Genomic DNA, 24144 nt, shown 5'->3' with positions numbered 1-24144 from the left:
TATAAAGACTAGTATATTTCTTTCAATGTAAGGGCTATGAACCTATGATAATAAGATGTTCCTAAGATGGCTTGTGATGAGACTTAGTTCTTGTTACATTTTATAGAAGGGTTTCCTTATTGACTTTATTGTGGAGAGTTTTAATTAAGAACTACTTTTCATACCTTTGTGATGAATGAAAGATAAGAGGCTTGTATAAGACCTCCAAGAGTTTAAGTACGCTGTGTGACGCCTAGGAAGTACTCCCGGGTCGTTACAATTGGGTTCAGAAAACGAAAAAAAAAAGTCGGGCTAAATCTAGCATGCAAGTCTACATCGCTGACTTACTCCACTAGTGCACAAAATTGCTCTCCTCATCACGAAGAGACCACAAACCTCATTGTCTCAAAAAATATTTCATGACCAAATATTAAAATACATCTCTGCGTCATAAAATTGCTCCCAAACAATGTTTTCTTGACTGTTTCTCATGAATAATATCTAAAAACACTATTAATCATCAAGGTATCCTTTCTAGCATAAATCATAACCTTGAATTCATAATTCAAATCAAGGTAGATTTAAGAATAAATTCTTGAGTGTTCTTCGAGTCATTTTAAGAAGCCTTTTACAAATTCCTTTAAATTTTTTAAACTTAACCATTAAGTATGAGGAAGAGTGGACCTAAGTTCATGTTATTTAAATGATATATGGGAACAATGTTTTTTCCTTAAGAGTAAATGTTTTCACATTTAAGATGAGAGGAAACACCAATTTCCAAAAGAGTTTTCATGAGTAGTGTTGACTTCTATCTCTTTTATGAAATAGTTTTTTGGGTAATAAACTCAAAACTAAAGAAAGTGTTATGTTTATAAATATATGATTTGAGTATATTTTAGTAGTATTTAGCATCGATATGGTGACAAGTTCAGAAAACTCAAGTCTTCATAAACCATGTAACCAACGTGGGTAGAAATGATCATACCTTTTAGATGATTTCTTAATATCTTTTATAAATAGACTAGTAAATCCACTTTTTGAAGCGTTCTATATCCCTCAAGTTATAGTTAGTTCAGTAGCGTTAGCGAGATGTTGTATCAACACATAGCTCATAGAGATGGTTGTCGATTGAAGATTCTCTCAAATATAATTTATTTTAGTAATCTTCTATACAACTGAGATGTTATCATATTTTCCACTACTTCTAGATATTATCTATTGTTTCAAATGTTATATATAAACTACATCTTATTGTTGTTTTATTTCTACTTTGAAATTAGTATACATGAGTTGAGAAAGCTGAGGTAAGTGTTTCTTTCTAATTTTAGTTCAAACTTATGTCTTGTTTATATTTCACCTCACATGCTCGTACATTCAACATACTGACGTTATTTCACCGACAACATTTTATGATGTAGATACAAGTAACTAAGATCAACATCTAAAACCATGTTGATCCAGTTGAGCTGCTACACCCTGGATTCAAAAAGCGGCAAAAGAAATAATTTCAAGACATTGCGGGTGCTATCCACCACCGTTCACCCACAACTCATGGACTGAGCCACGGACCGTAGGGAGGGATAGTGGTTGGTCACCTCTAGGTTGAACTTGGGCCTTAGGACCACAACTTGACCAACAGACCATCGGTAATACTACTATCCGTGGTCCAAGGCCTACAGGTCGAGGTATATAAATTGATTCTATTACTACTAAACAACACTTGATCAGGATATAGTTTAGGCCTATCCACGGTCCTTCGGTCGTGCTCCATGGGTCAACACTTGCAGTTATTCTTAGGGTCAATTGGGTCTTTTTCGATTTTAATTATATCAAAGTGGTGTCATTTTTGTTAAGTCCAGGACACCTATATAAGTATATTTAACCCTCAAACCCCTCATTTAACACATTCTATCAAAATCCCCAAAAAAATCCAAATACTCCTCTCATATATTCTCTTACTAAAACTTGGAAAAAAAAAGGAAGAAATTGGATCTATGTCAAAATAAAGTCTCCCAATCTTCATGATTTTGAGGGAATTGTAATAAAGGTATGATATTTTTTCATCCATGTATCTGTTCCATCCATGGACTCCCATAGAATTACCCAATTTGATGAAATATTCCCCAATTCTAGCTAGGGCTTCTTCCAATGTTGTGGCTTATGATTATTGTTGATCCAACCGAGTGGATTGTGATTGTTTATTATAGAATTAGTATAAATACATGTCATAGAGTGACATTTCATCTACCCGTGCCTATTCTATGATTTTAACCTAGAACTTATATAATTGGGTTAATGCCATGAAGGGAAACTTTGTTGGTTTAAGATGTATCCTTATAGGATTGATGAATTATTAATATAATAGCTTTAGAATTAAGCTTAACTGATGATCATGAAATTTAGGGCTTGAGAGTAAATCATATTATAGGAATTGTTGGTAATTAATATCATTGTTGTGCAATGAATATTTCCCCGATGAATTGTTAATTATGAATGAATAAATGTGAAGGGCTTTCTCACATGAATGATTTTAGGTAAAAAGATTGCTCACCTAAAATGAATCTAGACTAAAAGACTGTGTAGTTTATGAGGCGAAAGGTTATTACCCTTGACCTCCATATGAAAGGATATGAGGTGATTCCCCTACTTCTTTAAAATTGAACAAGAGGTGAGTCCCCATTTTCTTATTATGATAAATGGACATGGAGGCGAGTACTAATGATCCCTATGAAATAATATTCAATCCATTACCCACATTATATGATTAATAATGTGGGGGCGATTACCCGCATCATATGATGAGATTGTGGAGGCGAGTCCCCGCAATCTAAAAGTAAGTAAGAGGAGGCGAATACACAATAACCTCTTTAAGCTAGGCAAAGAGGCCAAACCCCATGTCTTTAAAAACTGAGTATTTATTATGAGACTATGATGCAAATAATGAATAACGTTGATTGTTTCTAGAGATGCGATCTATGAGGTAAGCATGACTAAAGGCGGATGACCCAAGTCTTGACTAAGGATGAGTAAGGTTGCTTGATAAATATTCCTTTCTTATTGTGATGTTGATTTATGTTCATTGATTATTATTATGGTTCACATTGACTAACCATGATATTTATGTTGCTCATGTTAGCTATCTATTTATTACGTGATTGTAATAACACATACATTGCCTATGTTCTTGACAAATGTAGGGTCCAACGACATTGGCACTTATTCTCGTGGATAGGATCATAGTAGCTCAAGAAAGTGAAGATTGATGAGTCTGGATTAGATTCGAGGATGTGATCACCACTTTCTTTTATAGCTTGGACTATTGTATGGGTTGTGTCCCAAGATTTTATTTTTTATTTTACATGGTTTAAAACAATGGTATTAGACTTTTGCTTCATTTTATAAAGAATTTGATTGTATTAAAGAGTTCAAATTTTCGCTTATTTCTATTTATGTATGTTATGATATCCTAATTGGCTTATATTAGGCCTATCAGGGTCTTATACTCCTTGGTACGTCTAGGGGTAACCCTAGGTCATGATAAACTTAGTGTTAGAGCACAAGGTATAGAATGATTCTAGGATGTCTCAAACCGCGTCAAGTAGAGTTTGGTTCATATGTGTGAACCGTGAATAATTTATGAATGAGAGTGTGCCACATTTATGTATGAGAGTTTACTAGATGTTCAGGAAACATCACTTTTTCTTTTCTCTAAGTCATTCCATGGATTTTAACTCTATAAGGTATTTATCCTAATCCTTACCTGATAGATTTTAGGTTATGACTACTAGAAGGGATTTTACAAGAAGGATGGAGGGAGAAATTGATGATTAAAATTTCTCCCCCCTCCCCTCAAGCTCCTCTTCATTCTCCAATTTGATCCTATAAATCAGAATATAACCAATAATGAGTTTAGGTTAGTGTTCCAAGTGTTGTCTCAAGTCGTGATGACTCAACCCAAAAGAGAGGTGGTAACTATCATGAACTCAAATGTGGGTACATCGGCGAGAAGAGTGAGGGAACTTTACAACGATGAAGCCTTCAGAATTATATGTGTCCAAAATTAATAAGCATCCTCAAGAATATACCAATAAGGTTTATAAGATACAAGATATTATAGGGGTGACACCGGTAGAGAAAGTAGAGTAAGCCTGCTCAGATTTGATTTAACCAGTGGAAAGGGGCAAGACCAGAAAGAGTAATCCCATAGAGTGGGAGAGGTTTAAAATTAATTTCCTTGAAAGGTTCTTCCCTCTAAAGATGAGAGAGGCCAAGGTACTAAAGTTCATCTATCTTCGGCAAGAAAATATGAGTGTGAAAGAGTACGCTTTGAGGTTCATCAAATTTTCTAAGTATGTTTCTTCTATTATTGGGGATCATAGTAACAAGATGAATACGTTTATTTCTGGAGTGTTTGACTTTGTTGTCACAAAATGCCGCATGACTATTCTTGTTCATGATATTGACATTTTTCGCCTATGGTGCATTCCTAATAAATTTAGGAAGAAAAGGTTAAAGAAAGATCTAGGGAAGCGAAGAGGAAAAGAACGGATGATTGTAAATTCTCACATTGTACATCTGGTGGATGAGGTCATTCTAGGTTTTGACGAAGATTCATTGGAAAAGGTTCTTCATATGCTTCTCCAAAGTCTAAAAGTGGAAGGATATCTAACCCTAAACCTGAAGTAGATGGCAGTAAGTCCTCAATGCCTACTTGTACTAAATGTGGGAGAAATCATCAGGGTAAGTGTCTAGAGGGATCTAATGCCTGATTTAGGCGTGGTAAGATGGGTCACAAGATAGGTAACTCTCCCACGGTTTCTAAGAATGAGGGAGATACTTATCGTAGGGATAAATACAACCCCCATACGATCCAAGTGGTTCGGGTTCCAATGCTCCTAAGCAAAACTAATTTCTATGTACTCCAAACTAGAGTGATCAAGAGACATTGCCTGATATGGTTACCGGTATGTTTGAAGTTCCTAAAATTTATCTTTATGCTTTGCTTATTCCTGACGCTACTTTGTCCTTTATGGCTCCTTATGTGTCTTTAAAGTTTGATTTGCTCCATCATATCCTATTAGAGACTTTTTCTATTTCTACCTCTGTTGGTGATTTTGTGTTCGTTGAGAGGGTTTATAGAAGGTTTAATGTCTCCTTATCATATAGAGTAACTCTTGTCAACTTGGTAGAACTTGATATGTTACGCTTTGATGTCATCCTTGGTATGGATTGGTAGTATTCATGCTATGCTTCTATATATTGTACAACTAGGCTAGTTAAGTTCTGATTCCCAGATGAGCCTATCCTTGAGTGGGAGGGGGTAAATTCCATTCCTAAGAGTCATGTTATTTCTTGTGTTTAAGCTACAAAAATGATCTCTAAGGGTTGCTTGTACCATCTAGTTAGGGTGAGGGATGTAGATTTTGAAACCCCTTTGCTTGAGTCGATCCCCATTGTTAATGAGCTTCTAAGGGTATTTTCAAATGATGTGCTTGGTATTGCTCTCGAAAGGATGATGGACTTTGCATTGACCTGTTCCTGGATACGCACCCTATCTCTATTCCTCCTTATTGAATGGTTCCGGCGGAACTTAAAGAGTTGAAGGAAAAGTTGGAAGATCTTTTATAAAAAGGTTTCATCCAACCAAGCATCTCACAATGGGGTGCTTCAGTGTTGTTTGTTAAGAAAAAAGACGGTTCCCTCTGAATATGCATCAATTATCTACATTTGGACAAAGTGATTATTAAAAATAAGTATCCTCTCTCAAGGAACTATGATTTGTTTGACCAACTCCAAGGGGAAAGTTATTTCTCTAAAATTGATTTCTAGTGGAGTTATCACCAATTGATTGTGAAAGAGGAAGATATTCCGAAAATGGTAGAACCTGGTATGGTCAACATGTGTTTTTGGTAATGATGTTTGGTTTGACTAAGGCTACAACACATATATGGACTTGATGATAGGGTGTTTAGACAGCACCTTGACATGTTTGTAGTTGTGTTCATCGATGATATATTGATATGCTCAAGAAATGAAAATGAGAATATTCATCATTTGAGGATCATATTGCAAATCCTTAAGGTACAACAACTTTTGGCAAAATTTAGCAAATAAGAATTTCGGCTAACGTCTGTATTATATTTTTGTCATATTGTTTCAGGGAAAGGTATATAGATAGATATTTAGAAGATGGATGTGGTCAAAAGTTGGCCTAGACCTCTATAACCTTCAGATATTAGAAGTTTCTTGGGTTTGGCCCGTTATTATTGATGATTTGTTGAGGGTTTTGCTTCTATTTCCTCTCTATTTATGCCTTTGACCCAAAAGAAGGCTAAGTGTGTATTTTCCAAATATTGTGATGCCTAGAGAATTGGGTTGGGATGTGTAATTATGCAAAATGAAAAGGTTATTGCCTACGCTTCACGGAACTTTAAGGTTTGTTAGAAGAATTATCCGACCCATGATCTTGAAACAATGTGGTAGTTTTTTCCTTAAAGATATGGAGACATTGTATGTATGGTGTGTGCGTAGATGTATTTACCGACCACAGCAGCTTGCAATATGTATTTAATAACAAGGGTATGAATTTTCGCCTAATAAGGTTGCTTGAGATATTGAAAGATAATGATATGAGTGTTCTCTATCACCCCAGAAAGATGAATATAGTGGTGGATGCTCTTAGTAGGTTCTCTACAAATAGTGTTGTTCATGTGGATGATTGAAAAGAGTTGCAATGAGATGTGCATACATTGGCCCGATTGAGTGTTCAATTGGTAGACTCTGCCAAGGGTGGTGTCATTATCCATTATGGTTTTGAATCATCTTTTGCAAGTGCTGTGAAAAATAAACAATGTCTAGATCAAATTTTTGAAAAATTAAAAGAAACTGTACTTTTTCTTTTTTTTAGAAAGAAGACGATACTAGACAAGTGAAAGAGATGCTGAAAGACCAGATGCTTTTATTTGAAACAAAAACATTAGACGAGACATACCTCCCGCTAAAGAACAATGTTGATAGTAGGTTTCGGGAGACCCTGAAAAAGTGATAGATCAAGAAAGAAAGAACTTGCTAATGCCTTTTTTGATACTAGGCATAGGCTGCTAGGATGGAAGACTCTAAAGATGACATAAGAAAGAGCTGAGTTGGAAGCTCTATAAACATTGATAGCCTTCCACTCATTGAAGAATAGTTGGTTTTATCACTTAGTCACTTAAATACCAAGTAATCTTTGTACTCAAGAAGTCTATTGACTCTTTACCTAACGAAAAATATCGAGTACCTAGATACCATGTTCGAATATGTGTTCAAAATGTTAATTATCTAAAGGAACAAATTTTGACAGAAGTCCATAGTTCTTGGTATTACGTTCACCCAGCAGCCACCAAGATGTACCGTGATTTGCAGGAAATATATTGGTGGAATGGGATGAAAAAGGATATTGTGGGATTTGTGGCTAGTTCTCCTAATTTCCAACAAGTGAAGATTGAAAATAAAAAACTCGGGAGGTTTATCCCAAGACATTAGCATTCCTACTTGGAAGTAGGAAGATGTGAATATGGACTTTACAGTGAGGTTGTTATGTACTCAACGACAAAATGATTTGATTTGGGTTATAGTAGACGGAATAATAAAATCATTGCATTCCATTCTCGTCAAAGTTTCTTATGTCGCGGAAGACTATGCTAAGTTGTATATAACGGAAATGGTAAAATTTCATGGTGTGTCACTGTCCGTTATCTCTGATAGGGGTACTCAATTTACTTCTCAATTTTGGGAGTCATTCCAAAAGGGTCTTGGCACAAAAGTGAAGCTTAGCACGTATTTTCACCCACAAACTAATGGGAAGGAGGATTCAACGGTCCAAACGTATGAAGATATGTTGAGCAAAGGTGTCATCGATTTCAAGGGAAGTTGGGGTGATCACTTGACATTGATAGAGTTTACTTATAATAATAGTTACCATTCTAGTATTGGTATGTCCCCCTTTGAATGTCTTTACAAGTAAGAGGTGTAGTACTTCCATAGGATGGTTTGAGATAGTGACGTTGTCTTGATTAGACCCGAGTTAGTTCATGAGATAATAGAGAACGTCTGTCTTAATAGAGAGAGGTTGAGAACAACCTAAAACGGACAAAAGTCCTATGCCCATGTTAGAAAGAGAGACCTTGAGCTTGAGGTTAATTAGTGATTGGGTCTATTTGACAATCTCACCCATGTAAAGTGTGATGAGATTTCAGAAAAGGGAAAATATAGTCCCAGATACATATCAAACTTGAGACATGTAAGGTTGATTATGAATTTAATTTTCCAAATGATTTGGCAATGGTGCATCCGGTGTTCCATGTCTCTATGCTTAAAAGGTTTGTTGGAAATCCAACATCAATAGTTCCCCTAAAAGGGTTGGGAGTTGATGAAAGTCTATCTTATGAAGAAGTACCGGTTGAGATTCTAGACCGGTAAGTTAAGATATTAAGAAACAAGAAAGTTGTTTTTCGTAAATATTTTGGAGAAACCACTTGTTTTAGGGTGCAACTTGTGAAGCTTAATCGATATGAAGTTCCGAAATCCTGATCTCTTTCCCTCTACTCTAGCTTGAGGGAATGAGGTTCCTCTTGGTTTGATTTATGATTTGAAGTCATTTGTGTCATAGATGTTCCCATAATTTCCTTATGTGATGCATGTTCATGAAATCTTGTCTTTTGAAAGAAAATAAGTTTGTGTGCGATTTTCCTTATGTTTTAATTACTTGAGTATGAGTTTCATATAGAATCCATGAGATGAATTGATGAACATGTTTTAGATATGCTTTTTGAGATTGCACTGCATATGAGCTCCATGAGATTGTTTTTAGCATATATTAGATAGATAAGGTAGTTGTTCCTTGAATATATCAAATTTAAATATTGGATTGTTAGCGGTAATTTCCACTTACTTATGGTACATTAAATATGTTTAGCTAGGAGATGAAGTTCCTCCTTAGTTGTAAGCATTCATGTAGGTTTCATGCATGATGGGTTGCTAGTCTTGAGTATTTTTAATGGAAAATGTGCTTAGAATTTCAAGCAAGGATGAACAACCCTGGGGGGGGGGGATAATCTAACACAGTTTCCAAAAGAGTCAAAACTAGCAATTTTAGGAAATTGCAGGTGCCACTCACGACCCATGGACTGAGCCATGGACCGTAATGAGGGTTTGTGGTTTGTCACCCCTATTGAACTTAGGCCTCACGACCAGAGCGTAACCAATGGACCGTCGTCTAGACTATGGTCCGTGGTCCGAGGTAGGGTACAAAAATTGAGTCTCTAACCACTGAACAATGCTTTGCCTGGACTGACGGTAGATCCATCCACGGTCCATCGATCTTGGTCTTGGGTCAGCACTACGGTTATTTTTAGGGTTGTTTCTTTTTTGTTTTTAATTAAATAAAAATGGTGTCATTTTGCCTTGGAATAGGACACATATATAAGTATATTTAACCCCTAAAACCCTCATTCAAGAAATTCTCTCAAAATTACAAAAGAATTCCCAAAAATCCTCTCAAATATTCTCTCTCTAGAAGTTGGAATAAGAAGGAAAAAATTGGAGCTAGGTCAAGATCAAGTCTCCCAATCATCAAGCTTTTGAGGGAATTGTTATCAAGGTATAATAGCATTTCCATCAATGGAGTCTCCTAGAATTCCCGAATTTGATGAAGAACTCCCTAATTCTAACTTGGTATATTCAAATGTTGTGGGTTATGATGATTGTTGATCCAATTGAGTGGTTGGTGATTGGGTTTTTATATAAATAGTAAATACATGTTTTAAGATTGAAATTTCATCTACCCATGCCTATTCCATGACTAACGTAGAATTGATATAATTGGGTTGACGCCATGAAGGAAAACTTTATGGATTTAAATGTATCTTATAGGATTGATGAATTATCACTAGAATAGTTAGAGATCTAAGATGATGATCATGAAATCTATGGATTGAAAGTGAAGCTTATGATAGGAGTTATTTATAATTGATGTCGTTGTTGTGGAAGGGATCCTTCCCACATGAATATCTAATTATGATTGGATGAATGTGAAAGGCTTTCTCAGGTGATTGATTCTACATTGAAATTTTTGTCACCTAAAATGAATCTAGACTAAAAGACTATGTATTTGATGAGGCAATATGCCATTACCCTTTAACTCTATAATTAATGGATACAGAAGAGAGTATCCATGATCCCTATGAAATAATATGGAGGCCATTACCCACACTATATGATGAATAATCTGGTGGCGAGTACCCGCATCATATGATGAGAATGTAAAGGCAAGTACCTGCGATGTAAGAGTAGATATGACAAAAGGTGAATACCCATTATCCTTGATAAGCTAGGCAAAGATTTCAATCTCCATGTCTATAAAATTAATTATGAATAATGAGACTATGATGTAAAGAATGACTAACATGGGTTGTTTCTAGAGATGTCTTCCATGAGGTAATCTTGACAGTAGATGGATGACCCATGTATAGACTAAGGATGCGTAAGGTTGATTGAGAAGCATTCTTTCTTATTATGATGCTAATTCATGTGCATTGATTGTGCTTATGATTTGAATTGACTAACGGTGATGTATATGTTTTTTATTCTAGATGTAATATTTAGTACTTGAATGTAATAACACATACGTTGAGTACATTCTTATCAAATGTAGGGTTAGGCAATATTGAAACTTATTCTCGTAGCTAGGATCATAGTAACTCAAGAAGTGAAGACTGCTGAGTCATTATTGGATTCAAGGATGTGATCACCACTTTATTTTATGAATTGGACTATTGCATGATTGTCTCCCAAGATTTTATTCTTGATGTTTATATGGTTTGATAGAATGGTATTAGACTTCCGCTTTGTTTTATCCCGACTTCGATTGTATTGAAAAGTTTTACATTTCAACTCATTTCTATTACTCAATGTTATGATATGCTAAGTGTCTTGTATGGGGCCTGTCGAGGTCTTATACACCTTCTTACGTCTAGGGGGTACCCTGGGTTGTGATATATTCATTTCACAATAATTAGTGAGCCTCCTTGCTTTCTAGAAGATCCCTTTTTGCATTTATTTATCATTTTAGTTGTTACGATTATCGGTGTCTGGTGTCAACATCCTCCGTTGTTATACTTCGGTAATACAATTACCTAGGCCAAATCCTCACAACATGAATAATTATTAAAAATGGTGTTTCCAAAAATAAGCTAATGTAGTTAATTTATTTGGAAGTATTAGAGACTAAACGTCAAGGGACGACCATGATGTCCAAAAACTAGTGAAGTTGAACTAGCAGATGTCCTTAGGTCTTTTGAAGGTCTGCAAGTGTTTTGTGAAGGCTAAAACTTGTAAAAATACTTTAAATAGGTAAAATATTGTCTTAGGATCGAAATGTCCAGTTGCGACCCCCCAAGGAACACCCTAGGGGTCTTTGAGGAGGACCCAAACAGTTTGCCAACAAGCTGCTTAACGCAACAAGCAATTTTTTATTGAGGGAGCATGTATGCATCTCGGACTAGGTCCACCAAGGGCCAAATGTTTGTCAGTATTGTGGACGTTGTACGATGCTCCTAAGAAAAACACTTCTATGCTCTCAAATCTAGGGTAATCAAGAGTGTGCTCCTGATGTTGTTACCGGTATGTTGCAAGTATTTTCAATAAAAAATTGTTTATTTCTAGATGCCGGTGTCACTTTATCTTTTGTAAATCCTTTAGTATCTATGAAGTTTGATATGCGCCCCGATGTATTAGTTGAATCTTTTTCGTTGGTACCCACGTGGGTGACTCCGTTGTTGCTAAAAGAGTATATAAGAGTTGTCCCATATTATTGTCCTATCGAGTTACATTGGTTGACTTGGTAGAACTTGATATGTTTGACTTTGATGTCATATTGGGGATAGATTGGTTACATTCTTGTTTTACTTCAATTCATTGTAGAATAAGGGTAGTTAAATTCCAATTTTGTAATGAACCCTCTTTTAAATAGAAGGGAGGAAACTCAATCCATAGAGGTCAAATTATTTCATGTCTAATACAATGTCAATCGACGAGCCAAGTTGACGCCCCGTTTCCCAGTCAACGCCCCATCACTGGGAGGCATAGATCAAAACTTGGCTTGGTGAGCCTTCTGTCTCAAAGAAGGTGCTGTAGTCACCAACGACAGAGTAGCAGGATGCCCTGTCATCCAGTCGATGTTGTTCGTCGATGGTTGCGTACGAGTGTTTTTATTGAGTGGTGAATGGGAAATCAACCCCACGTCATAACCTGACCCTGCTTGGTGTATTTGATTGTTTTGGGTGTGTTGAAGTGATCAAAAATGTAAACAGCCTATTCCCAATCCATTCTACACAAACTAGACTTTCCCTCCAAAACCAATTCTCTTTAGAAACCTCCATTGAAGGTGAAGCTGAAGAACTGTTTGGAGCTTGGATTCGCGTGGATTATTCATTAAATTTTAGAGGTTTTCTTCTAAATAAAGGTATGGTGATCCTTCATCTCTAGTTAACCTTCCATCTCGAGAGTTCTTCTCAAAGTTTTCAAAAGAGATTTCATGATCAAACTTCTTTGTCTTCAATATAGCCATGCGTTCTTTCTCAAAACATTTTCAAAGGCTTAATCATGATGAATTGATGATAATGTATTGGCTTTAATGTGAATTTCAATACAATTGCACTGTGAACCCATGTCCATCTCAAATTCAATTTAACCTCTGCATGGGTATTTTGATAGTGGCTTGTTATTTGTGGATTTTTTATTCTATTACCTTGAATACCTTATATCTACTATTTATTCTGTATATTTATGGTGAATTGTTTATGAATTATCCATGTGGATCAATATATGAAGATTTGAATAAGACTAACATGTGTCTCTATATATTCACTATAAAATTGACCTTATAATGTATGAATGTGGAAATGATTATGTTGGGATGATTGTAGCTACTGCCTTAGGGTAATATCATGGTTGAATTGTGGGTATGAATCTTTTAAGACCAAAGTAAAGAAGGCTTGCTATGATTTGATCTAGGTTCTTCTAGTCTATTGATTGATAATGCTAAGTGTGTGATGAGATCTAGATTTTATGTTAGATGAAGCATGATTACTTTTGAGTAATGATATCTTTATCTACTTGTACATTATTGGAAAAACACGATTGATGATCTACGCTTTAGGGAATTAGTAGGGTTACCTATTTCCTCTACTCTCTATTGAATTGATTTTTCAGTCCCTATGTTGGTATCTTGATCTTCTAGGGAATTAAGTGTGATTTCGTTTATGTTAATGCATATTTAGATACTTCCCTATACTTAAATTGTTGATGAAATACTTGTAATTATCAATGATGGTATAAGGTTAAAGGATTGGTAAGAATTGCTCTACTCTTCCACTTCCCTACTTCTCTATAGTATTGTTGATGAAGCCTTGTATGGCATTGTGTGGTATGGTCCACTTATGGTGGTGGTGTTTACTTTATTGTAATTATATATGTGATGTGATCATGTCCTTGAAGTCAATTGTATTATGAATGTGTAGTGGTGATAATCACTCAATATGAAGCTCATGCCTAGTTTCCTATTCTAGTTGTGATGTAGTTTGTATGATTATTGTCTATGCATGTGCATAAATATGTTACGGATAGGTTTAGGTACTGCCATTGACGAGTGGTGTTGGTTTATGTTCCCTTACCTATGTACCCCTATGTAAATGTGTTAATAGCTAAGGTTAGATGTCTTGAATGTAATGTGAGGTTAGCTTGTCTCCTACTAAATTGTGTTGTGTGTTCTATGCTTGGTTGTGCATTGTGGTCCTAAGAGGGGGGATGCCTCAATGTGTTGTCGATAGTCATTATGTGATGACGTTGACCAATGTACACAGACACTCACACATTATGCATGCTTACAATGTCCTAAAGGCTTATAGTGTCTAATGAAAGGTTGATCTCATATTCACTATATTTTGTCTACTACTATGCATATAGGGTATATATATGTGAAGCATGTTATGCTCCATTAACTAGGATGACTTGATAGGTGTACTAGTAAGGGCAAGGGTATGGGATCTTGTCTATAAATTACACATGTGTGCCTTGATAGGATAGTTCCTAGGTTTGGTTTCCTATATACATGAATATGAATGCATTAGTATGTTATGAACATGTGTGGTTTAAATATGTTATGTCAAAGGATTATTAACATGTATATACACACATGAATGATGATCTATTGGTAGAGGGGCACTTGAATGATATTTCTCAAGAGTACCCTAAAATTAGATAGGTGCTTGAATATACTATGAGCTAAGCATATAAGGAGTCAATCTCCTAATCCTATGTTTTATAAAGAAATGTAATAAAGGGTTTTCAATAAAGGGAACTTAGCTTAGCGCCAAGTGAACTTGACAATTAGAGGTGTTGGCTTCCCCTTGGAGGAAGATTCACCTTTGGGTCCTCATATGGTGTTGAATTCCCTTGGAGGAACATTCACCCATGGTTCCACATGAGGTGTCGACTTTCCTTGAGGAAAATTCACCCATGTTTTTTCATGAGTTGAAGCTTCAATGACAATGAGCATGTAAGAGTTTATGTATATCTCTTAGTTCCGTAAAGTATGCTTGCCATATGGGATCTAGCAAGTGAATTCACTTAGTATGCTAGCATGTGTTAATGTTGTACATTGGCTAGGTAAGAACACCTTCCATTGGTGTAAGGCTCTACAACACCAAATTCCATGTTTAGCACCCATGGTCTTAGTGTCGGTTAAGGCTATACTTTCCCTAATGTAAAATGGACAATGGATGTAAAGTAAAGTTAAGGACACTAACTAGGATAAACTAAGGGAAGGTGCTCAGGATAGGTGGAAGTAATGAACCCACCTATACATTGCACAAGTAGCTCTCTAAGGAAGTCCTAGGAAGGTGGACTAATGTATGTGCATATGTTTATAGTTCTCATGCATGACATTGTGTTAGTGTCTGCATGATGTGATGATATGAATGACATGAAATTCTAATATGAATATGTGACTAAGGTCCTACTTGAAGTGTATGTAGTTGACTATAGTATTGTGTTTAGTATATGAAGGATATGTTAAGTCTTGTGATCTTATGATAGGTGTACTATGTAGGTGTGAGGTTGTGGGACCTCACATGTACATTGCACTAGTAGACATAGAATAATATTCTGAGTAAGGTTTTATAATGATTCATGTGAAGTGAAATTAGTATATGTGCAAAGTGAATAGAGTTCACTGTAATGTCCCTATGATCTTGGCTTAAACGTGAGTATGATGTACTATACTGCTATGATGGTATGTGTTGACTTATGTGTGTTATATGTATGATTTCTTATGGCCTTAAGGTGATGCATTGAACCAAGTATCACTAAAGGGTTACTTGGAATGTTAAGAAATTAATAGGAAAAGGATTCACTGTAAAGAGAAAATAAACTCACTCTAATGTGAAAGTACTTACTGTAAAATGTCCCTAAATTGCCTTAAATGCATTGAATGACCTATATGGAGTATTTAAATTATATGCTTAATGTATAATGGCTTTCTGAAGATTTTCTCAAAAAGGCATGAAGTGTGATTTCAGGTAAAATGTCCCTATTTTAATGCATGTTTTTGCATGGTTTCCATAATTAGTGCATTCTTGTACTACCTCCATTCTTCTCTACCTTTTTACACAAAGTGTAGGTTATGGATGCTTATGGGATGTCTTTAAAAGATGAGGAACTTGATATATGATTCCCATGCTCAAGAAAAGGAATCCTTAAGTTCAAGGATCTCTTACATTATGGGTTAATGTTAAGTGTAGTATTATTGTACTTATGTATTATGTTGTAAGGATCGTGTCCCTAATGTACTCTTATGATGTTGAGTCTAGGATGGCAAAAAGAGACTATAGTCTAAATATGTACTTATGATATTTTATATCTATATATGAAGTGAAGTTTCTAGCATATGATGTGCTATGAAAAGTTCTTAATTTTCTGGTAATTTACCTATGACAATGCAATGAATGATAACTATGGGCTTGTATAAGACCTCCGAGAGCTCAAGTTGTAAGACCTCGAAAATGACTTAGGTTAACTAGATCCTAACATGTTGGTATTGTTGATATAAGGTCCTAAGTAGGTCTAATATATGGTATTGAGGTAGTTTTTAAGAGTTTAGGTGCAATGGAAGTCAAACGTCAAGGGACGACCAAGATGTTCGATGACTAAGTCACCTATGTGCCTCAATGAGGTTCTATGTGTTTATGTTTGATTCATGAGGTTTTACGGTCCTTAAATGAGTTACTATATCATATATAGGCAGTGTATCATGTTTTGTCGAGTTTTGAGGTTAAACGTCTAAGAACGTCCATGACGTCGAAAAATGTGCCATGAAATGACCAACCAAGGGTCCTAGACAAAGGACCCAAACTTGGAGACAAGACTGTCCCAGGCAACCCCAAACGACGGAGGCATCAACGGCTCGTAGGCCTATCAACGCCCCGTCTATGGGTTCTGTTGGTAGGCACTTAGTCTTGGGTGATATAATAACCATGTAAAGTCTCTAAACCAACCAACGGAAGGACATGACGGTCTGTTTCTTGACAAATGGTTCGTCGATTGCCAACCGTTGGTGGACTGTCTCTCTGCGTGCAGTTCACTGCCAAGCTAGGTGGACTTTTAATTTCACCCCACTTTCAAATAAGGTATTGGAAAGTTATTTAAGGGTGTTTTGGGTATTTTAAAAATGTATATAAGTGTTTAACACTTAGAAGATTTCATTCTTACAAATCAAAACCCCAAAATCCCTTAGAAACTCCTTAAGACTCCATTGAAGTCCAAAGTCAAAGAAGAGCATGGTGTGACGAATTGAGTGGATATTATTAATAAAACTGAAGATTTAGCTTCATCAAGTTATGGATTTTGATCCTTGAAACTCGTTTTATCAAGGATCCTAACTCTCAAGATGTTTTCTAAAGTTTTCAAAGTTGAATTGTCCAATTTCATGATTCTACCATGGGTTCTTGCATCAATATTTTTTAATTTTCTATTATGGATAAGATTGATGTTGTATTGATGATTTTAACCTAAAATACATATGAACCCATGAATTTGGATGAACACTAGATTTTGACTAAGTTTTGGGTTACTTGATATTGATCTAATGTTGATGAATTATGGTGTAGATTTCTATGGGCTTTCTAATGTTATAATAATTGTATTCAATTGATATCTAGATTGTATTAGATTGATGAATCTTTTTTAATTGACCTAATTTCATTGATTATCATAGTTCCTATATTGAATTATTGTTCATGGCCATTGATAAGGGCTTTATGGTATTGAATTGGATGATTTAGCATCGAATTGAGGTGTTGAGGATGTTATGGTGGGTATCTTCCCTATCCCCTTTATTTTCATATATTTTTTACACTTCAGTTGTGTTGTTATTGGTATGGTCCACATATGCTGGCATTTTAATGTGCTTTACTTGCAATTGACATGGCCTTGTCGGCTTTACTTTATGTATTATGATGATCATGGCCTTGTCGGCACTACTTGAAGTAATTTGGCTATTTGTGAAGGTTATTATGTGAAGTGTGATGATATTTGTCTACATGTTAAGCAATGTGAAAGTATATGTGTTCTATTGATGTTATGTAGATGGTCATGTTAGACTATGACTTTAACTTTGTGTGTATGTCTTAGATTTGAGTCTTGGATATTCCTACTTGACTATATGAGTCTATAAAGGTTATTGATTATGTTGTAGTAATGTATAGGGTGATAGAAATATTATAAGGGTCATCCTAAGTGCTTTAAAGAATGATATGCTATATGTGATAAGGTGAAAGAATGTAGTGTCTTGTTCGGTAGACTTGTGTCAATTACATGATATATGAACGAATGTTATGAGATTATGATATGTATTGACTATTTAGGATTATTTCACCATTGTCATATATGAATGAAAGATATATGAGACCTTAGAGGATGTTAAGAAGGTCATGTACGTGGCAAATGCTATGTTATGAATGTTCAAGTCGAGAGACATAACGGTATTCTTCATGTAAGAAAATAGTGGAATTAATGTTAATTGGATGGAATGGCATCATATTAATCCTTAGGAAAGCCATAATGAGCTTTCTTAGTCGCCATTGAAAGGTTTCCCTAGTGGACCTCTTTGGTAGGATAAACGTAATTGCGTTATAAACTAGATAAAGGACCTCTTCATGTTATCCTTTAATGTCAATTACTCTATGAGAACCAATGATAGAACTGATTGATTATGTTAAGGGAAGTGGCTCTACTTGAGAATGAGACTAGAGTACAATGTACCTCTACTTGAGAATGACACTAGAGTACAATATAACTCTACTTGAGAATGAGACTAGAGTGAATAAAATCCCTTCATATTCCTTAACCATGTGCCTACATGGAATGTGTCCTAGTTCTACCCATGGCATGTATAACACCCTCATCGGAGTAGGTTAGAACTCCGGATTCCATGTTTAGCTATCATGGTCTATGTCAGTTATTGCCTATTCTCATCATGTGGGATACTTAATAGTACTAGAGAAGTTCTATGAGGTTTAGGTGGTTGTATGAGACGCTATCTAGACATTGAATACTACTCCTTTTTCTCCTTAGAAGTCAGTCCCATAGCATGAACTATCTTATACACGTCATCCAAGAAAGCTTGGGGATCCTCTTCTATGTTAGAACGAAGGAAGGTAGGAGGATTCATCTTCACAAAGTCCCTCAATATAGAGGTCATAGTACTCTCAAAAGCATTCATCCTAGGTCCTACCTCTCTATTTTATTGAGTTGTCATGCCTTGGGATAAGGTAACAAGATCCCCTCTAACATCCTCGTTCATCATGTCCAGGGGAACCATCGAAACCTCATCCCCTTGATAAACTACGAGGACTTGTTCACCTGGAAGAACTGTTCTCCTTGGGGAGCTTGTACAACTTAGGAAACTTGTCAACCTCGGGGAGGAACTCCCTAATTAACAACTTCCCATCAACTCTCCTTGTCCGTGTTCTCCTCGTATTCATGTTCTATAAACACAAGAGAAATGATTAAGAAAGGACACTTATAACTTTCAACTCTACAGCACGACATAAGAGAAATAAAGAAGGGAAACTCTACCGTCCTATAGCATCTTCCTCATAGATGTGTTGTGAGTCATACCGATGAACAAGACTCTACTAGATGTGGTTTTTGTGAGACATTGAATCCTAACGACTACTCCAAAAACCTTATGCTCTTATACAATGTTTGTATGAATCTGAGGGTATACCATTGAAGAAATGGCTTCTTCAAGTCGCCACACAACGTACTCGACCTCTCGAAGGTCTTATACAAGACCCTAAACATCATTCATTGCACATATATATATATTAAAACTTTTCACAACAACATCTCAAAACTCTTTTATAGAAAACATAAGAAATATAAGGTCTCTTTTTAGCCATCTTAGACACATAAATATCGTAGGGTCACAGCCCATACATCAATAAAATGGATATACTAATTCTATTACTACGCCTTTTGAAAAAGAGAACAGAACATAACTATGTCGTCAAATAATGTGAGGAAATATCAAGATTTGCTTAAAGGATGCTATTTCCAAGCTTTGCTTCCAATGAGACTTCTCACTTGCCCCTAAACCTTTAGTGATAAAACAACATATGGAATTAGCACATTTAATGTACTAAGTAGGTGATATGCAATAAAATCATACCAAAACGGACATTTACTTTACAAAATGATTTTTATGATCTTTTGACGAAAACTGCATAAAATAAGTATAAGAATAATTTTCAAGACAACATTTGCATATAAGACATATTCAAGTAGTTCATAAGAGACACCCATGTTCATTAAGAGAACATATATGCGTTTAGACCTCCCACCAAAGGTTATCAAAAGACTCACTTAAGTAAGACATGAAGAGACCGCCTATGCACCCTCTTCAAGCACACCTTAGTAATACACAAAACTACCCAAATTAAGATTATTATTTACCTTTAAAAATTTGAATATTCAACAAGAGAAACCATTAAATCTTTTAGACTCCCTACCTAAAGTTACTCTGAGACTCACCTATGCAAGACATGAATAGACCACTAATACACCCTTTTCAAGCCTACCTAAGCAATCCTCAAAGCTACTTAGGCAAGAACCTTTCGAGTAATCATACACTCCTAAGTCAACAGTATTTACTAAGACATTTAATAGACAAGTAATAACATAAAGGACTTCCAATAATAGTCTTGGAGAAGACCTAGGGAACTCACCCTAGCATCTTCATGGCCTACTCGTGCTATGTATAGATAGCATCATTCCACTACCTACACATTGTAAAACCGATCCAGTACTAGAGTGTGTATCACATATGATGAGAATAGGTATTAACCGACATAAACCATACTAGCTTGGTGTAGAATCTGGTGTCATAAGACCCCACACTATGGAAGGTGTTCTACTTGCCAACGGTAGAACTAAGAATCATCCCATGTTGGCATATTTTTAAAGGATATCAAGAGCTCTTTTTACTCTAGTCTAATCCTCAAGTACAGCTGCTACCACAAGCATATCCATCGATGCTTTGTCTTGTTTCTCATAGAGTAATCATTCCCTATGTGTATTAGAGATGGTACCATCTCTTATTCCTACCAAATCTTAATACTCTTCATGGGTAGCTCACTCTTTAACCTTATTTTTTTATATTCAAGGTTCTTCATATAAGTTATTCGTAGAAGGGCACCTCATTTAGGACTACCGATCCTAGACTTCATTCACACACGTACATGACAAAGGTGCCTACATCTACCAAGTCAAGATATAACCTTCACATAACATTCATGTATCAAGAAAAGGGACAACAAGTTCACCATTCAAGACACAACATCATCATATCATGTATTCAATAACATTTAAGTACCATTTAGCGACAAAGAAGTCTACCTAACAAGATACTTTATCAATATTCATGTAAAGACTCATCATAGTCTACCATATTCACATATACTAAATTAGAGGAAATCATACTTTCACCTAACACATACCCATGTACCATAAAATCCTTCACATAGTTCCTCTATACAAGCTATAAAGTAATAGCACCATAATTCACATAATAATGCCGACAAGGTCATTTTTATAACACTATAACCCATAAAACCACCGCCATATGTGGACCATACCAATCAACAGAATTAAATATCAATTCTACACAATATAGAGGCACTTAGGTCAACTTATCACCTTTCCATCATCAACATAACCATTCCTCAGCCTTTTCAACCAATTCACTTGACAAAGGCTCTTACCAATAACCATATCAATCATTCTAAACCAATTATCAAACCATACCAAAGATCTAACAGCATAATATATGACTGTCATAAACTTAGGGCAGCCTATGTACAATTCTATCATATTCTATACATAATTCCATAGCCCACTACAATATATATATGAATTCACTAAGAACAAGACCTAATGAATTCACCTACTTTCGGGCCAAAAATAGAAATTCATGAAAAGCATTGGTTTATAGAGCTTTTTTTTTACCTTAAATCCTTCAATTAAAATCAATTATATCATAAATCATTGATTAAAATCATTTCATGAAAGAACTCATGGCTAGAAGTCAAAATAGTAATTTCTATGTTTTTGAACATCTTTGAAAACCATTTGAATTTGACTCCTTTAATAGAAGAGGATTCAAGGATAAAACACCATACCTCAATTTAATATATTGCACGAATATAATGAAGAGTCAAAGGAGAAATCAAGCTCCTAGCTTCAACCTTGCTTCAAGCTTCAGTGGAGTTATAAAGAGTTTGATTTGAGTCTTGGGTTTTAATTTTAAATAATAAACTCTAACCTAGGTTTCAGACTTATCAATTAACTTAAAATACCCAAAAAACCTTAAATAACCTCCAAAACATTTATTATAATTCTAGGTGAATTTCCAAAATAGCCTCGGCTTTGTCAGAGAACTGTAGAAAATGTAAGGCCCAAACAACGTAGCTCATGAACGAGTCGTCGAACAAATGACGAGCCATACTGTGAACTTTCTTTTTTGTCAGAGTCTTATCCTAGGGAGATTAAACTCCCACACCTAAGGGTGGAGCAACGGGGCATTGTCTTCTTCACGGGATGTAGTCTTAGGGTCGTCGATTGGGACTAGCTTGGGCAGTTTTAAGTCAAAGTTTGGGTCCTCCTTAATAACCCTTAGGGTGGTCCTTGGGGATTCGTTCCCATACATTTACACCCTAAACACATTCGTCTATATTTTGGAACATCTTATCAAATTGAATCCCAAAAAACACATAAAACATACAAAGGCACACTAGAACACACTAGCACTTCTAAAAGCAATCTTTCAAACGTCATGGACGTTCTTAGACGTTTCAATTCCAAACTCTCCAAAACTCAACACACTGACTTCTAACACTATAATACATCATTTTTCTACCTTTTCAACTCATGACACACATGTTAGGCTTTAGGTAAACGTAGTTCATCATTAGGGTCGTAACCGTAGATTATCTCATCAATTGTTAGAAATTATTATTGATAACGTGTTATAAAATGAATGTAAAAGTAACAATATGAAACAACAAAATAAACAACAATTGTAGAAAGTAAGAGAAAACAACACTAATTGCCTTGATTTTTTTGATATATAATTAATTTGAACCATCTCTTTTTAGAAAGAATGACAAGAATAATTGTTTGGAGGGACTGCTACACATAAGGTTGAAAACTACATATTACTTTACAACCAAGCATTTTGAATTCCAATCCTTGTTTGTACTCCATCTGTGTTATACTAATTTTGCAATGTTGAGGCGATACTGTAGCAATAAGATAGGCTTCGAGAAAACAATAATCAAAAGTGAAAAATTATAGCAATAACCATTTTCTTATTTCAAGTGCGAGTGTTACAATATCTATGATTCCTCTAAATTCCCCTTTTCAAATGTTAATTCAAGGGCTTTAAAGTTTGTTCTTCAATCTCTAATGAACATGAACCTATTCAAGGTCTTCAAGATTGTTCTTGAATTTGATGGTCTTTATCTTGATCATTCTTGAACTTCAATGCTTGAATTCTTAAATTTTGTATCCTTTAAAAGAATTGTATGGCGTTTTTACCATGAATTTTCTTTAGCCTTTTGGTTAGAATTTTCTTTCTCCATTCTGAATTATTAGGATCCCTATTTATAGTTTTAGAATAGGGGAGTTGCAATTGGAGCATGATTTCTTTCGGCTAATCAGATTTAAGTGACATGGCATATGGGCTCTATGTATTTAGCTTGTCATCTTTGACACATGTCATGATTCTATTTGTTTCTTATTTGACATGGCCTGCTGGCCCATTATTTGCCCACGTGGCGCCAAGATGGTCTCTTAAATGAGATGAAGTTGGTCTTAACAAATTGGGATCATCTATAGCCCAATCAATTTATTTTTACTTTAATTGAGTCTATATTTATTGGACTTAAATATTTAACTCAATTATATTTATCCATAATATTTATTTAGATTAATTTAATATGATTCAAATCATATCATAAACTTATATTTATTAAATTTTAAATGATTACAAATGGTCCTAACTCAAGTCACGTCGAGATAATTTTGTCTTTTAAAGACTAGAGTTGAAGCAATAACGGTTACTAAATTCATCTTGAGTTAAACCAAAAAAAAAATCTATATAATTTATTTATTTATTTAACACTTCACCAATTACGTGGAAGATTCCAATCAATATTAGACGAATATTTATACATATACTGCCATAACTTCCAACATAGTTATATACTTTAGATGATCTTTCGAACAAATGGAGCTAATTTAAGGGCCTACATTTACTTTTCCTTATTATAATTTTGTAAGATAGGATTGTCACTCCTTTAAAATAAAAGATTCCGTCTTCTATTCATATTGTGATAGACCATCGTTCCTAGTCTCCAAATTTTTCAAGAATTAGGCTACATTTTCTTTCAACGCCACAAACCTTTCTTTATTTCATTCCAAATGACCATTCGCCTTATTTAAAAATGAATTTTAATTGAATTAGGAATTTTAATCCTACTCAATTTCATATAAATATATATATATATA

The sequence above is a fragment of the Solanum pennellii genome, chromosome 2 (genome assembly GCF_001406875.1).
Source record: "Solanum pennellii chromosome 2, SPENNV200".
Classification (NCBI taxonomy): Eukaryota; Viridiplantae; Streptophyta; class Magnoliopsida; order Solanales; family Solanaceae; genus Solanum; species Solanum pennellii.
This window is presented reverse-complemented; position numbering follows the sequence as displayed.